This window comes from Myodes glareolus, chromosome 4 (assembly GCF_982192425.1).
Source record: "Myodes glareolus chromosome 4, mMyoGla1.1, whole genome shotgun sequence".
Taxonomy (NCBI): Eukaryota; Metazoa; Chordata; class Mammalia; order Rodentia; family Cricetidae; genus Myodes; species Myodes glareolus.
Window position 1 is genome coordinate 55,631,852 of NC_142029.1, and position 14,484 is coordinate 55,646,335.

At 47.7% G+C, this 14,484-nt stretch overlaps 1 protein-coding gene and 1 long non-coding RNA gene across 3 annotated transcripts in view; one reads left to right on the plus strand and one right to left on the minus strand.

The window, feature by feature from the left end:
* Positions 1 to 14,484, minus strand: part of Spsb4 (splA/ryanodine receptor domain and SOCS box containing 4) — a 76,995-nt gene that overhangs the window by 30,563 nt on the left and 31,948 nt on the right. The gene's annotated exons all lie outside the window — the stretch shown is intronic.
* Positions 11,060 to 13,107, plus strand: LOC148122274 (uncharacterized). Its single transcript, XR_015737697.1, has 2 exons — positions 11,060 to 11,189; positions 12,478 to 13,107. It is a non-coding gene; the product is annotated as an uncharacterized LOC148122274 (long non-coding RNA).

Consider the following 14,484-nt stretch of genomic DNA (forward strand, 5'->3'; position numbering starts at 1 on the left):
CTACTTTACTCCTGGGCATATGGATAATGAAAATTTAGTACACACACACACACACACACACACACACACACACACACGGAAACTAGTCAGTGCTAAAGAAAAACAAAATGACAAAATTTGCCCAAAACATGGATGGATTTATAATGTGTAATAAATATTAAGAAGGGTTACACAATCTCAGAAGAAAAAAATCTCTCGTGCTCCCCCTCATCTGTGGAGTCTAGCCACTACCGCATGTATAGGTGTAAACGAACATACATGTGAGTATGCTGTAACATGGGTAAAAGAGAACAAGAAAGGTTTAAGAGGAAGGGATGGGGTAAGGCTGGGTGTCAGCAATGGACACCTGTAGCATGAGGGGTCGGCTTGTTGGGGTTTCTGTCCCGCCCGGTACCCCACAGCTGGCAATTCCCAAAGAAAATAACACAGCGTCTACATTAGGTTATAAACTGATTGGCCCATTAGCTCAGGCTTCTTGTTAACCCTTGTAACTTATATTAACCAATTATTATTATCTATGTTAGCCACACGGCTCAGTACCTTTCTCAGCTGTCAGCTCACATGTTGCTTCTTGGTGGTCTGGGCAGGAGTGGCAGAGGGAGCTTCCTGCTTCCCAGAATATTTCTGTTCTCATCGCCCCGCCTCTACTTCCTGTCTTGTTGACCCACCTATACTTCCTGCCTGGCCAATCAGCGTTTTCAACAAGCCGGCCCCTCATGCTACATATGGTACCCACGTGGATAACTGAATCCACAGAAAGCTTGAGAAAGCTTGGAAAAGAATAGAGTACAGCATGTTTTCTTGGTAGCAGCAATTTCTCGGGTCTGCTCTGCTTGCTAGAGCCAAGCAAGCGCTCTCATCTAAGAGAAGCTTCCTGACTCAGCTTTAGCTGCAAAACCCTGCAGCTCTTTTAAGAGGTTCTGCCACAAAACACTTAAACAGTGTTGATGAAAAGCTGAACGCATGCTTTTCAGTTTTCAGCTGTAGCAGGAAAAAAGCTGTGCTGTTTTAAAATGCCGGCTTTCTGGGCCATCCTGCCAGGACAAACTCTGACTCTTTCAGACAGGCAGTCCGACTGAGTGTGGTCTGTGAGCAGAATGCTGCAGCTTGCTTGCTGGTAGGGACCTTGAAACGCCATAGAGTTGTGGCAATAAAAATGGCTACAGCCGGTATTTCAGTCATGAGGCTGAAAGCTAAGGAGTGGGCTGGATCCAGCCGTCAAAGTCACGGCTTTAGTCCTACTAATACTGCTTGATAAATTACTCATGTAGTCAGAAAAAGAGAGAGATACAGTAAAGAGAGATTCAAAGACGAAAAAACCTCTAAATGGTTTACTATGTGTTAAAAATATATGCAGGCTAAAGGTTAAAGTTCTTAAAAGTAAAAAAGAAAAAAAGGGAGTAGTTGGGTGTGATGGTACACACCTTTAATCCCAACACAAGGGAGGCAGAGGTAGATTGACCTCTGTGACTTCAAGGGGTAGAGGTAGATTGACCTCTGTGAACTCAAGGTGTGGTAGTACACGCCTTTAAACCCAATGCCTGGGAGGCAGAGACAGACCTATCTCTGAGTTCATGGTGTGGTAGGACACACCTTTGAGCCCAGCACTGGGGAAGCAGAGATGGGGGGGTGGATATCTCTGTGAGGTCAAGGACAGCCTGGTCTACAGAGTTATTCCAGGACAAAGATATACAGAGACCCTGTCTCAAAAAGCCAAAAGTTAAAAGAAAAAATAAAAAAAATAGAGGTTAAAATAAAGCCACATAAAGATGGAAAATACACAGAGAATCTTGATACTGTGTGTTACTATGCTCTCTTTGAATTGTTTGAATGCTGAAGAAGGAGCAACAGCTGCTAAAAGACTTTTGTTTATAAATGCTGCTGAATTAATCCAAGATAGGTATTTTGAAATTACCTTGACTTCAAAACTGAAGTCAAAAGGTATGTTACTTTGGAGAAGAGATTTTGCTTTTGTTTCCACAGAAAATGAGAGACTGTGGATTCATTCTGAGTTAAAAAAAATCCAGTTTGACAAAGAACGACCACCCGAGAAATCACCGGTAGGAACAGATGGCTTGGATGTCTGAGTTCTACATCCAGAACTGATTCAAGACTGCTGCCTGAGATGATCGAGACTCACAGGATACTCCAGTCAGGACTTGATTATAACTCTAAATTTTCTTTAGGTCCCCATAAGATTATCAGTGCCCCCAACCAGCAGGAAGTAGCCTCAAATACTACACCCACATTCCCAACAAATGGACTATGGGTATTTTCCTTTGTTTAAAAAAAAAAAGAGGGAAATGGTGCGGGAGAATTGTCTGTATTCTGTCAATCATGTATTTTAATAAAACACTGATTGGCCATGCAGGAAGTATAGGTGAGTCAACCAGACAGGAAGTAGAGGCGGGACGATGAGAACAGGAATATTCTGGGAAGCAGGAAGCTCCCTCTGCCACTCCTGCCCAGACCACCAAGAAGCAACATGTGAGCTGACAGCTGAAAAAGGTACCAAGCTAACATAGATCAGAATAATGGGTTAATATAAGCTATAAGAATTAACAAGAAGCCTGAGCTAATGGGCCAATCAGCTTTATAACTTATAGAGATCTCTGTGTGTTTGATTTTCTCTGGGACTTGCCGGCTGTGGGGTACCGGGCAGGACAGAAACCCCAACAAGCTGGCCTTCATGTTACAGACACCAGCTTGGAAAGGGAGATACGGTGAATTGTTTCTCTAGATCTAATTCTGTCACAGACTTATAGTTTGGATGAAGCCCACAGTTGCAGAACGTCTATCCTAACCACACAGAAGTTCACTGAGATGTGAAGACATTACATCTGGTTTTGGTATGTGGTGTTTGTTTTATTTGCAATTTTTCTTTTTAATACACAAGAAAGTTCAGGCAGGCACTGGTGGTCTACACCTTTAATCCCAGCACTTGAGAGGCAGAGGCAGGCGGATCTCTGTGAGTAGGCCAGTGAGGTTTACAGAGTGAGTTCCAGGGCAGCCAGAGCTACACAGAGAAACCCTATCTTGAACCCCACCTTTCAAAAAAAAAAGTTTATTAGAAAAAAGAACATATGGGTAAAACTCAACCATGAAATGGAATGGGTTGGTCAGAGTAGAGCTAGGGATTGAATTCTGGGCAGACCCCCATGTGGGAGTCAGGGCAGGGAGTAGCCTAGGAATTCACGCTCAGCTTCTTCAGTCAGACCCATATGGCAGGGGGGCAGGTGCAGTGGCCAATCCTGCTCAGCTCTGCAGGGCGCATGCTCTGACCAGCCTGTCACTTTGCAAACAGGAAGAAGAGTGATCCCACAGCAAGGCCTGAAGGGACTCTCCCAAGGTCACAATGCTGATTAATAACCAAGCTGTCAACACCCACAGATTCTGGACTGATTCCTGTGAAATCCCTGAAAATTGGTTTTTCAAAGATAACAAGCTTTTGACAAATTCCCCAGAAAATAAGGTAAAGCCTGGTCCAAACGCATCCATCCCTCATCTGGCTCCTGACCCTGAGGCTGCTGGCAGCCATGGGCCAGCAGCCAAGATATTCTCTACAGGGAGTTCACCATAGGGCTGGAGCGTTGGGGAGGTAATGGCCTGGCTCGGTGGCAGATTGCCTACCTAGCACTGAGTTCCATCTCTCCATCCCGCATTGGGAGAGGGAAAGCCACCTCCCTGTGGTCCAGGAAACGACAGGCAAAGGGTCCTCCAGAGCTGCTCGGACTCTCTCAGGACCCACCCTAGACTGTGCTTTCGGCAGGTATCTCACTCTCCTGACAGCCCAGGCTCTTCCCAACACTGTCCCCACTTGGCAGGATGGACAGCGTCACACCTCTGCCCACTCCAGACTTTCTCTCCTTTGGGTGTCCCCTCTCGGAGGTCTGTGGCACCCGGTATCCCTCTGGGCTGTTCTGTGGGCTGCTGCAGCACTGTGCATTTGGACACTCTGTTCAGCCTTCATAAAAGTGGGGAAACTTGATCGATGCTGGGCTGACCTCTCAGAAGGGACAAGGATTTCTCACACTGCCCCTTCCTTGACGGTCACCCTTTAACTGGGTTGGTCTCGGTCATGGCATGTGAGGCTGAGAGTGTCAGAAAGGCCTGTGCACCAGTCTCCCAAGCTCCTACAGAGTTTCATTCAGCCACCAGAGAAGCAAGCTGCTGATGGGTGAGTCCAGCCCTATGTGTGCCCTGAATACCAACCATGTGTATGGAGACTGCCTCTGTGCAGCCTTGTTGATATGGGAAAAGGTAGTTTGGGGAGAAGACCTTAGGAAATAAGAAACTGAGTTGGGGAGACCAGGAAGTGAGGCAGGCAAGCAAGGGGGGGATGAGTGAGCTGCCCACAGTGGGCAGCAGGCCCTCCCTTAGAGTCCCTTTGAGTCCTGATGCAGAATGCCCCACAGAGGTGCGTTACAAGAGTCCGTGCCCCGGCTTGGGGAATACAGAGTGTTAACTTAAATCCAGACTTCACTTTGTTGGCGAGGCACCGTCTGCAGAAGATGTAGCAGGGCTGTAGCCACAGGGCTGTGGTGAGGGCACACAGACCATGTTTGGGACATTAGACTTCTTGCTTTTATATTACTTTGTACACGTGGATTTGGAAAATATTAAGAGCATTTAGTGAACTTCGGAAAATGGCTCAGTTGTTAAGCTCCCACATACATGTAGATACACACACACACACGAATAGAGAGAAGGCATGAAAAAGTAGAAAAAGTCAGTTTCATCTTGCTGCTAGGGACAACCTTGGCTACCTTTGGCTAACCTGTTTGAAGCTGAGTTTGAACCTTCCTCGGGGTTTCATTTTCTTCAGTGTTATGTCTTCATTGTCTTAAAAATATTCAATGGAAAACTCCAGAAGTGAACCATCCACACATTTTCAATCACATTTACTACAGTGCCTTTCCAGATTGTCACTGATTTTATTTTGGTCTCCTTTCTGGTGTTGTCATCTTCAGACTTAAACTGTCACCCAAGCTAGCCTACAACCTGGGGTGACCCTACTGACTCGGTCTCTGAGTGCTGGAATTGCAGATGTATATGCTCACACCTGACTCACTTGTGCTGTTAATTCTCACAGCAACTAGTTTATAAATTAAATTCTGCCATAAGCTTGTCTGCCTGGGAAAGAACACAGACACACAGGGTCTGGTGTGGTCTGCAGATGTCAGCATGCTCCAGAGTCTTGGGATGTACCCCATAGATAAGGAGGTCCCTAATGGCCTGGGGGCAGGATTTCCCATGGCGTAGGCTTCTGTGGTACCTGTCACTCTGTGCTCTTTTCTGTCCCTCAGCAGCCTGATGGCAACTTTCCTGAAAGCCAGTGCTATCAGCAGGCAATGTGAGTGTGAGAGCCCCCCATGTCCAAGACAGGCCTTGGGAAGGGGTTTGGACTCTGATGGCCTGCGAGCTGGGACACCAACGGGCTACTCCTACCCCACAGCAGAAAACAGACTCAGCTCCTCTGACTGCTGTGACCCTGGCTCGTCCCCCATGGACAGCACAGCTTTAAATCTCAGCCCCAGCTCGCTTCCATTTTCCTGCTCACTGAGCAGAACCAAACTTTTGTTTCTAAAGAAAACCCTATCATTTAGGGTTGTAAGTACAAAAGTGTCCCGCCCCACCCCTCCCACAGACACAGAACTATCGCTCAGTTCATCTAAGCAGGAGGCTGGAGACTGCCTGCTTCCAGGATTCTCTTACACGAAAAAAAAAACCAAACATTTAGTTTTGTTTAAACCTACATATTAGTGGTTTGGGTCACAAGCAACCAAACTCAATATTCACAGACACCGTTTGAAAGTCCCGGGAGCTTCCCGGCTAGCTGATCCTGAACTCCAGCAAACTGCCTGCCTTGGGCCTGTGCCCTTCACATGCTATGTCTGCTGTCAGAATCCTCCATCTCCTCGGCAAATACCAACTTGTCCACCCAGACCAGCTCCTGCCCGATACAGTAGCCACCCATTATCCCCGCACTAGGGAGGATGAGGCAGGAGGACTGCTGTGTTCTACGGCAGCCTAAACAGCCTGAGATATAGGAAAAGCCTGTCTCGAAACAAAACAAAACAAAACCAACCAGCCAACCTCAGGGAAGCTGCCCTAGATTCCAAGGCTGGCACAGATTCAGAGTTCCCATGTGCTTTGGGTCTCCAGATGCCACCCGGCCCCATCACTGTTCATACAGTCATCCAATGTGTGCCTTTCTGTGTGAGTCCTAGTAATAAGGATGCTGCCCAGCTCTCTCCAGGGCCCGAGCAGAAAGTAGAAAGTGAATGCTTTTAGAAAGAATCAAGCATAGATGAAGACACACCCGGAGGGACCAGGGAGGGTGTAAGGCCAAGGAGGGCTTCCGGAAGGAGGAAGGCAGACTGAAAACTGGCCCATGCCAGTTTGGGCAATGAGCCAGGCCACCGACTATGGCATAAAAAGCAAACATTGCAGACCCTCGGGAGATCTTTACATGACTTAATGAAGCATATCCACAATTTCCCCGGAGAACCTAAGAGTGGTCCCAGCCCCCAGCTGCTGTTGGTGATTGACAGGGGAGCTGCCTACAGGAGCCCCAAGCCCATGGCAAGGAGGGGGGTGACAAGCACTGTGGGCTGCTGAACTCAGCTTAAAGGATTGCCATCTGGTTTAGGTCAAAGGTCTCCAGGGACCATTTTGATTTATAGGCTGGGGCAGTCACCAAGGCGGCAAGGGGGCTTGTGGAGAGAGCCTGTAAAGGCGAGGGGGAAGGAGAAAGAAAGGACTGCGGGGTGGGGGGAGGGGTGTTGAGGAGGTGGGGAGAGATGTAAGTTCTGAGCAACCACCTGCTTCTGAGTCCAGCTTCTAGCTGTTTTCAGTATAGAATATGGGAAAAGAAAGCATGGGATTGAAAAAGCCAAGAAGCAGGTCAGGAGAGATGGTCCAGTGGTTAATAGCACTGACTGCTCTTCCAGAGGACCTGGTTTAATGACTGGTACCCACATGGCAACTCACAACTGTCTGTAACTCCAAGATCTGACACCACCCTCACACAGACATACAGGCAGGCACAATACCAATGTACACAAAATAAAAATAAATTATAAAATAATAATAATAACAATTTTTTTTTAAAAAAAGAAAAGGCCAAGAAGCATTTATCGTGTGTCTACTGTCTCCCTCGGCTGGCACTGGTGCTGCCACTGGGCAGAGGAAGCAAGTCACATGGTCTCTAGGTGGTAACACTTGGTCTTTTCCTCGGAGCGGCTCAGCCTCTCAACCTGATCGCCATACATGACAGATGATACCCAAGGGCAGAGTTCTGCAGCTTGCACTGACACAGTTGTTTGTCTGGACCAGGCTTCCTGCCCAGCTGCAGAACTTTCCTATGCCCTGAGGGGCCTCAGGAGACCTGGCACTCATCGGAGGTGAGTGATGGCCTAGTCCCACGTCCAGGGTGTCAGACCCCCCTGGATCAACTGCAAATGTGTTCCGTCAGCCAGAAGTACGGACTGGGTCACGGGGGAGAACTTGATAGACATTATACTGTCATCTCAGAGCCTCGAGGGAGGACAGTTTTTGAACAGATGGAGGAAGAGGGTGCCATCCAGGCAGGGAGCAGAAAAACAGCAAGAGTGGAGGCCAGGTTGGAGGATGAGGTCTGGGAGGCCACGCTCCTGTATGGAAGAGCTGGGGGCATGGGCCCTGCTGAGGGAGACCACTCACAGCTCCCACCTCCTGCGTCTCCTCAGAGAAAGAGGAAGAGCCTAGGCAATGGCCTAAGTGCCTAACCACAGTTCTGTAGGGGCAGAAGGAGTGAAGGGCTGTAGCCTTTAGCGTGTACTCTGCTGGACACGTCCAGGGACCATAAACACTACCGTTAGGGTCATCTGGGATGGAGGAGTAGGAAACATGGGGACATCAGAGGTACCTGTGGACATCTAAGCCAGCCTTGGGAGGTCATATATATAAAAAACTCCCTGGATATGCAAAATAAGCCAGGCAATCCATTGTCCAGAGAGGTCCAGGGTTCCAGACCTAGCTCTGGCCACACAGGACAGCTAAACTGGGCCTTAAAACTAAATCCAGAGAAGCTCTGATTACCAGTCTAAGGCCAAAGCACGGATGGATGCTGTGGGAGGAAGCCACTGGGTGAGCAAGGCTCACAGCCCAAAGCGGAGGATCAGACAGATCAGACAAACATCAGTTCTGATCAGAGACGAGCCAGCATCTCATGGCCTGTGTTCTTGTACATGAGATGGCACATTAACATGCTGAACCTGGAGGCACAAGGACACTGGTCACTGACTGGTGTTGCCGACTTACCTATACCATTGGTTTCCCAGGCAAGCGATAAACTCCCTCTGTTGTACTTGTCTGTGGTAGGGACTACTGGAAAACCAGCTCTGGACCCGAGCAATAAACTCAGGTGGGGGTTGTAGTGTAGCCAGCACTTCAACAAAGCCGGAAGAAATGCCACTTCCCACCAGGCCCAGCTCAGCCTGGGGAGGGCAACCATGAAACCTGACTCCAGGCTGCTTCCCACCGAGACCTCCCAGGGGAAACACTGGCCAGGCCCAGCTCTGGCCTCTGCCCTCTGCCCTGGATTTGTTTATACAAGGCAGGGTTAGAGATCAGAGCTGAGATGAGCCACGGTTTAGAAAATGACAACCAGACCCAGCCAGATGCTCAAATGTGTTACAGACAAGGATAGTGTTCAGCAACTCTCAAGCATGAATCCGAGGTGGGAGGGCCAAGGGGTCAAAGGGGAAGAAGAAAGGCAATAGGCCTTCCTGTGCAGCGGCAGGCGGTGCCATCTGTTCTGGGCTAAGGGAGGCTGATGGGTGTTCAGGGCTGTGGGGACAAAGGAACCTATGTGTCCCCGTCTCCAAATAGGCTTTAGCCCTACTGAAAAGATACCACAGAACCGTAACATAGAAGTGTGTGCGACCACAGCATAAAGTATAGTGCTTTGTGATGGCCCAACCATGCTCACAGGACTCTTGGGGTCACATTTTACTTTCACCCCAGAACCCGTCCCACTCACTCTTCTCATCCCACCTTCAGAGACAAGAGGCTCAGTGGATTTAAGGACTTGAGGAAATTACAGAGCTAGGTGGGCTAGCGACAAATGCAACCTGGGTTCTGGGCAGTTGCAGTTATACTATACTGCAGCTGGGGCTTCATCACTCCAGGCTGCCGTGGAATTCCTGGGATTCCTCCTGTCAGCCTCCTCCCCACCTAGTCTATTCTCTAAGGTTTCCTGTCTCGACTGGACAGTCTTCTAACTCTGGCCTTCCTGGACTGGCTCGTGAGCCCTGGAAGAACTCACGTGAGCACGGTGTGCCTGCCGTCCATACTGTGCCTTGTAGTCCCTAGGGAAACCATATCCTTTGCTCTGTCCCTGAGCCCTCAGTCCTCCCCAGAGTCTTGAAAGTCTCCACTGCTGGGTGGTGGGGATGGCCCCTATCTCCACTGTTTAACACGGTGGCTGCCCTCTATGCATGCTGGAAGACATGAAGATGTAAGCAGGACGGTCAAGGAACTAAAGACCTGCTGTAATTGTAGAAGCCACCTACGGTCAGTGGCCACCTTATCAGATGGCATGGGCATGAAGAGTATTTATCAAACAAGTGAGACGGTGCAAACACCAACATCAGAGACGACAGAACGGCAGACACCAGTGAGGCCATCTTGTCCAAACCTTTTTCCTGTGATGGGGAAACCAAGGCACAAATAGAGATCATTTCCCCTAGCTGGAACCAGCGGACCAGTGTCCCAGCTCCCAACCCAGTATACTTTTCAGGACCTGTCCTGCTTCTCCTTCCATATCCAGTTTGTACTGGATATGGATGTCAAGTTAGTTCAACTCAAGAGCACGTTTTAATTTTCACACATCTGTGCAATCCATTTCTCTTTGTCAGTCAAGGAAGGTTGCCTGTGTCCGTCAAAAGGGAAATAGAAACCGCAGCCCACTAATTCTACCTTGGGTAGTTAGAGGAGAAAGATACCCAGGCTATCCTTGGGGTTCTCTTGTCTCGGGACGAGAGTAAAGTGTGTCTCAGCAGAACCTCGTATTGGCACTGCGTTCCCAGGGTCTCTCCAAGCATGTAAACGGCGAGAAGCAGTAGACAGGATTGGGGCATTCTGCCCAGGCAATGGGGCAGGCTCTATGCCCTGCATCACCTGCCCAACATTCCAGATGGGAGAAACTGAAAGGTAAACACCTGCCCAGGGAGCAGCCCCGGCTGAGGCCCACACTTGGGAATCCTCACTCTGCAGAGGCTTCTGTGGGCTGGACTCCCAGAAGGTCCACAGCAAACCTAATGAACTTCGTTAAAAAACAAAACAAAAAAGCCCCAAATTTGCCTGGGAGCAGCAGCAAAATGAGAGGACAAGGAGCAGGGTTTGGGATCTGCTCTGCAGCTCACTGCAGCCCTGGTGTCCTGCAGCCATTGATTCCCCAGTCAGTTAGAAAGTGAACTGAAAAGCATATGCATTTTGACCAAGGCACCTCCGCAACAGCCTTCTCATAGGCTCGTCTGTCCAATCAGGAAGCAAGCGCAGGTGGAAAGGAGACGAGAGATCCTGCTCTCACGAGATAATAAAACACCTTTCAATCAAACAGTGAACTAGAAGGGGCTTGGAAGGCAGTGCTGACCCCCTCAGTCTCATGGTGCTCTCTTCCCAGTGTGTCCAGGGCTGTTGGCAACGGGCTCAGCCCCACTGAGCGCCTCTCCACACAACCTTCCATGACCACCCCCACCGCATCGTCTGGGTTCCTCTCAGTCCCTCTCCACAAGGAGTTCTGGATAACCCTTATCAGTTTCCCCCTCTCACACTTATAACCTCATTTCTCAGGATCCAGATTGATCATACATAAGCATTTATTTAAACGCGTTTCAGTCAGTCTCTTGCTCAAACTGCCATTCCAATGTTCCTGATGGATACATAGCAGACAACGGAGAAAAAGTTATGGAGTGGCCCAGTGAAAAAACCAACAGGAACTGATGCGGAAGAATTGTCTGTATTCTGTCAATCATGTATTTTAATAAAATGCTGATTGGCCAGGCAGGCATTATAGGCGGGAAAGCCAGACAGGAAGTAGGGGTGGAGCAAAGAGACTGGGAGTATTCTGGAAGCAGAGCTCCCTCAGCCACTCCTGCGCAGACCACCGAAGAGGCAACATGTAAGCTGTCACACTGAGAAAGGTATTGAGCCCATGTGGCTAACATAGATAAGGATAATGGGGTAATATATGTTATAAGAGTTAACAACAAGCCTGCCCTCATACTACATATGGCGCCCAGACGTGGATAACTGAATCCACAGAAAGCTTGAGAAAGCTTGGGAAAGAATAGAGTAAATCATGGTTTCTTGGTAGCAGCAATTTCTCGGTTCTGCTCTGCTTGCTAAAGGCAAGCAAATGCTCTCATCTAAGAGAGGCTTCCTGACTCAGCTTCAGCTGCAAAACCTTGCAGCTCATTAAGAGGTCCTGCCACGAAACACTTAAACGGTGTTGATGAAAAGCTTAATGCATGCTTTTCGGTTTTAAGCTGTAGCAGGAAAAAAGCTGTGCTGTTTTAAAATGCCGGTTTTCTGGGCCGTCCTGCCAGGGCAAACTCTGACTCTTTCAGGCAGGCAGTCCGACTGAGTGTGGTCTGTGAGCAGAATGCTGCAGCTTGCTTGCTGGCAAGGACCTTGAAACGCCATAGAGTTGTGGCAGTGAACACAGCTCTGGCTGGTACCTCAGCCTTGAGGCTGAAAAGCTAAGGAATGAGCTGGATCTAGCTGTCAAAGCCACGGCTCTCCATATTGCTTAGTAAATTAATGACTCATGTGGTCAGAAAAAGAAAAATATACAGTAAAGAGAGATTCAAAGAGGAAGAAAACCTCTAAATGGTTTACAGTGTGTATATGCAGGCTAAAAGTTAAAGTTCTTAAAGTTAAAAGGAAAGAAAGAGAGTAGTTGGGTGTGGTGGTACACACCTTAAATCCCAATGCCTGGGAGGCAGAGGCATATTGACCTCTGTGACCTCAAGGTGTGGTAGTACACGCCTTTAATCCCAATGCCTGGGAGGCAGAGACAGATCTCTGTGAGTTCAAGGTGTGGTAGCATACACCTTTAATCCCAGCACTGGGGAGGCAGAGACAGGAGGATCTCTGTGAGTTCAAAGACAGCCTGGTCTACAGTGTTATTCCAGGACAAAGATATACAAAGATCCTGTCTCAAAAAGTAAAAGTAAAAATAAAAGAAATAGAGGTTAAAATAAAGCCACATAAAGATGGAAAATGCACAGAGAATCTTCATACTGTATGCTATTATGCTCTCTTTAAATTGTTTGATTGCTGAGGAAGGAGCAACAACTGCTAAAAGACTTTTGTTTATAAATGCTGCTGAACTAACCCAAGATAGGAATTTTGAAAATACCTTGGCTTCAAAACTGAAGTCAAAAGGTATGTTACTTTGGAGAAGAGATTTTGCTTTTGTTTCCACAGAAAATGAGAGGTTGTGGATTCATTCTGAGTTAAGAAAAATCCAGTATGACCAAGGGAGGCCACCTGAGAAATCTCCGACAGGAACAGATGGCCCAGATGTCTGAGTTATATATCCAGAACAGATTCAAGACTGCTGCCTAAGATGATGAAGACTCACAGGATACTTCAGTCAGGACTTGATTATAACTCTAAATTTTCTTTAGGTCCCCATAAGATTATCAGCGCCCCCAACCAGCAGGAAGTAGCCTGAAATACTACGCCCACATTCCCAACAAATGGACTATGGGTATTTGCCTTTGTTTAAAAAAAAAAAAAGAGGGAAATGATGCGGAAGAATTGTCTGTATTCTGTCAATCATGTATTTTAATAAAATGCTGATTGGCCAGGCAGGCATTATAGGCGGGAAAGCCAGACAGGAAGTAGGGGTGGAGCAAAGAGACTGGGAGTATTCTGGAAGCAGAGCTCCCTCAGCCACTCCTGCGCAGACCACCGAAGAGGCAACATGTAAGCTGTCACACTGAGAAAGGTATTGAGCCCATGTGGCTAACATAGATAAGGATAATGGGGTAATATATGTTATAAGAGTTAACAAGAAGCCTGACCTAATGGGCCAATCAGTTTATAACCTTATGGAGTCCTGTGTGTAATTTTTCTTTGTTGCTTGCCGGCTGTTGGGGTACTGGGCTGGACAGAAACCCCAACAAGCCTGCCCTCATACTACAAGGAACAAAACCCTGTCTTAGTCTTGACCACAGGCTGGACAGCAGTGGAAACCAGGCCTACACACTTCACTGCAGCCGTCTGGATCTGACTGGTGTCAGTATAAACACCAGCACACACAGATGATGAGGTGCCAAGCCACTGGGCAGCAATGACTGCCCAGATCATGTCTAGTATCAAGTTAGCAGCCATGTGAGGGGCACAACTAATGTAAACTCAGAATTCTTCACTAACTGACAAGCTCCTCCAGTTTCCTTCCCAGAAACACCAGCGAGGAGCGTGTGTGTGTACGCCTGCTTCCTGCAGGTGCTGTGGAAAGAGAGCGCTTTCCCATGAATTGGTCATGGATGCTTTTCACACCACTGCCCCAACTCAACTAGGGATCTGAAGCATTAATCTAATTAATCTTAATCTGCAAAAATTCGGGAGTCAAATATTGGGGTAAGACTTTTGGGTATATATCCAAAGGATGCTCAATCGTGCCACAAGGACATGTGCTCAACTATGTTCAGAGCAGCATTGTTTGTCATAGCCAGAATCTGGAAACAAGCTAAATACCCCTTGACCGAAGAATGGATAAGGAAAATGTGGTAGATTTACACAATGGAGTACTACACAGCAGAAAAAAAAATGACATCTTGAAATTTGCAGGCAAATGGATGGAACTAGAAAACATCATTTTGAGTGGGGTAACCCAGACCCAGAAAGACAAGAAGGAGAAGAAAGAAGAAAGAAGAAAGAAGAAGAAGAAGAAGAAGAAGAAGAAGAAGAAGAAGAAGAAGAAGAAGAAGCAGAAGAAGCAGAAGAAGCAGAAGAAGCAGAAGAAGCAGAAGAAGCAGAAGAAGCAGAAGAAGCAGAAGAAGCAGAAGAAGCAGAAGAAGCAGAAGAAGCAGAAGCAGCTGGAAGATCAGAGAATAGGGAGCAGCCATCAGTTGCTTCCTATCTCTTCCATTCCTTCATTCAAAAAGAGCCAAGATCCTCTCTCAGCCCTTCCTTAACCACTTCCTGTCTCCTCTCTGTCTACAGTCCTCCAAACCTCTATGGTCATCTAGCTCTGCCTTCTGACTCCAAGCAAGCTTTATTTGTCAGAACACAATCAAAATATCACACAATAGGTATTCATATGTGTGACTAGCACTTACTGAGAACCCAAGCATCAGAAGCTGGGATAGGCTAGTAAGGAGATGCAAATACTTGAGGGCCTGAGAATGTACCCAATGACCTTGAAAGTACAGAAGGACACACATGAGAATGGGATTGTTTCTGGGGACCTGGCTCTAGGCAGTG